Genomic DNA, 3,613 nt, shown 5'->3' with positions numbered 1-3,613 from the left:
TGGCTGTTGACACCGCATACCATATCAATTTAATGTTTGATTTGATGATGAAAGTTACCATAAAACTAGTAAAGCCAACAGAAAACAAAACCAATTATCTTCAGTATATCACATGAGCTCCATTTCTTGAAAACTAAATTTTCATTGCAAGACTGGTAACAACCTGAAGTTTCAACAATTATACTCCAAGGGTAGGCGTAAGGTTACAAAATTATAGTCCAATACTAAACTGAGGCTGGAGGAGCTCACTTCAACCCTTGCAACCAACAAGAACATAGCCCAGACCACTCTCCAGCAGGATTTTTCTCACAGGAGAAGCAGGGGTTCCCAACATTAAATGGTCAAGAAAACCCAGGGATTGCTCAATTTCCAAGTATAGAGGTGCTTCAGAGAGAAATCCTAACTGGTTTGGAGAACAGTTTCTCAGAGCCAACTCTTGATTCCTCAGCAACTGAATTTGCTTGCATGGGAAAGCATGGTTAATGTAAGGCAACACAAGTTTCAAATTAAGAGCTAATTGCATAATCCAGAGGAACATCTTCCTCTTCACTAGTTCCATGACCCTACAAATTTCGCGAATTGTCAATCATGGATTCTTTTATTAATCGATAAAATATTAAATTTGCTAGCACAACTTCATCATTAAGATGTACCTACTATACTTCTTCCAAAACTGCACATTCACGTACAAAACTATCAATAAGTTTTAAAATTCAAACTGAATCAATAAGTTACCCTTAAACTCAGTAATCCATCGAAACGTACCACATATATTCGCTTGATTTCTCAATAACGGTGCTCAAACAGTTTGTCCCGGCTTGGGATCCTTAGCTTCATTCTCTTGCAGCGCCTGCTTCGAGGAAGCCACTGTAGGAGTCAGAAGCAGTATATACTATAAATACTCACTACGTCTCATTTTTCTTGATATAGAATAAATAACATAATTTTTATATACTAAACAAAATAGAAAAATACAATATAATTTGAAATAGAAAATTCAAATTCTACAGACCTGCATCATATACCACGGGCTCAGAGGAAACTTCCCAAGTTATTGTGGGACATAGCAAGATATATCAACAGTTGAATTTCTTCCTGACAATGAAATCTCTGATGGAAAGGGGCATATGGTGCAAGATTGCCATTGCTCCGAACAGATGGCCTAAGGAGAGCCAAGCAGGTGGATTCTGCTTCAACGCTGCGTCGACCGTCTTCTTCGCAAACTCTTCTGCAAGCGTTGATTTAATGTTCTGGGAAAGCATCGCTCTTGCTCGAATTGCTTCTTCAAATTTCTTGTACAACTTTGATTCTGGCAGCCTATTGTATGTTGCTAAGGAGAGACTTCACAACACCAGGTACAACATTGATTACATCGATCCCAAAGGGTCATAGTTCCAGTCTGCACAAATATTTACTGATTCTCAGTTGTCTTAATGTCCACTTGGACAATATGTTTTGCTAACTTTTACGATCATATTTTCGACATAACTCATGTAATTCTTATTATATGTCCATCAAATAGGATTTAAATGTGCAGCATAAATGATTTTTTATCTTCCTGAACTCACAATTAAGTGACAAAGAATGAGAGTGTTTGTGCTAGATCTACAGAGAAAGCAAAACACAATAATAGTTTAGTATTTGGGCTCTTATAATTAGCAAGTATGGGAAAAATAGGTAGTGTACAGGCGAAAATATGAAAACAGTTGCAAATTGCGATAGTGAAAACCACAACAAGACAGAAGGGGTTAAAATGCTTCTTTTTCGAAATATTGAAACAAAAAGATCGGGTAAATAGCAATTTACTCCCCTATGATATTGAAAATGAACAATATTACCCCTCCTACGAAAAAAATATAGTAATTTATCCCCCTTACTTTTTAAAATGAAGTAATTTACCTCCTTATACAGGGAGGTAAATTGGTTCATTTTAAAAATCCTAGGGGGGTAAATAGTTATATTTTTAAAAATACAAGGAGGTAATTCGCTATTTATTTTTCATAAGGGGTAATTTGCTCATTTGCGATATCACAAGGGGGTTGATTGCATTTTTCCCCAAAAAGATCAATCTGACTAGCATGTACACCAACTATCTTGGGAAGTGGATGGGCGGTGGCTGGTTTGGAGGTGGGTGAGTAGGGGGTTGGTTTTTTTATTTTTAATTTTAAATAAAAATGTAGATATTATTAAAAAATATTATATATTATATATAAAATAGTATATTTATTCTTTTTATAATTATTTTATATTTTATATATTAGATATTTAATATATTATATAAAAATAACTTTTTGGAGAAAAAACTATGCACACTCACAATAGGAGCAAGTCTACTACACACGCCTTTCTAAAAGGATAAATTGCTTTAAGTTTAAAAACACAGAGAGATAATTTGATAATCTTTTTTTTCACAGGGAAGATATTTTGCACATTACCATATCACAGGGGATCAAGGGTATCTTTATACTTGTGCAGTTCTGCATCAAATGTTATAAGGTTTTACGAACTTTAAATGGGGTAATTGTGATTTTCAATGGAATTGAGATGTATACTAATTGAGCTAAACCTCATGAGATGTAAATATGATTTACCCTATAAGGCTACTCAAGTGATCAAGCTATAGTCTTGTCGTTGCTTACACAGGAGGAAGGTGTTTCGTATATTGAACAGAAATGGAAGCTCGGACAAAACATTATGGACGAATTTGGAGATAGGAAACATTCAAACAGACCTGAGAGTATCAGTAACTGCATGTAAAGCAGCTTTGGATGCAGTATAAGCACCTGCCCATGGCAAAGGAGCCAAAGCCGTGACGCTTCGAACATTAACGATTTTGCCCTTCTTCCTGGATGCCATGTGAGGTACTACAGCTTGAATCAGCCTTAATGCACCTTAAAATTAAGAGGAATACAGACATTATCATCAGGCAAAACAGACAACTACACATGCTAGAATCCATTGAAATGCAAGCACCACAAGACAAAGGGCTGCAAGCGAAGGAACTTATTATAATGAAATAGTGAAAAAGCTTAAATATATCCTACATCCTTAACAACAATATTGATCAAGCAAACTTACCAACCAATTTTTAATTAGATTATTCTCTTTTTTATGTAGTTAAGTTGGCAAAAGTACATTGTTGGGCATGTAATTTTGGAGGGTCGACCTTTAAATATCCAGATGACAAATAGTATACTAGATTATATTTTCAATTTTTTGTGTAATTTTAGTCCATGGCCCATTGAGAAGTTGGGGATTTTGCCATTTTGGAGGGAAAATTCGCTTTGTTTTTTGCACGTGAGTATTCAATATCATGTTCAATAAATTAAGAGACAATACTAATTTTAATGATACGAGGAATTTAATGAACAACAATTTCAATAATTACATATAAAAAACAAGCAAATTTCCCTCCAAAACAAAAAATCCCCAAGTTCTTTCACTCAATCTACAAAATCTATCATCACAATCCAAGAATTTGGCCCGTGCTAAAATCACATGCATCAATTGGCACCATCTGTGGGAAATTGAGTTGAACACATGAATTATCATGGAAACCCCCAGCAACCCCGCTAACTCCCAAAAGTGCATGGAGACAACCAACAATAATCAT

The 3,613-nt window shown here is 35.1% G+C and overlaps 1 pseudogene; it reads right to left on the bottom strand.

The window, feature by feature from the left end:
- Positions 1–1,076: 1,076 nt before the first annotated feature.
- LOC105179572 (short-chain dehydrogenase virD-like) lies at positions 1,077–3,613 on the bottom strand (annotated as a pseudogene).

The sequence above is a fragment of the Sesamum indicum genome, linkage group LG1, assembly GCF_026168435.1.
Source record: "Sesamum indicum cultivar Baizhima isolate 11 linkage group LG1, ASM2616843v1, whole genome shotgun sequence".
NCBI lineage: Eukaryota > Viridiplantae > Streptophyta > Magnoliopsida > Lamiales > Pedaliaceae > Sesamum > Sesamum indicum.
This window is presented reverse-complemented; position numbering and strand designations above follow the sequence as displayed.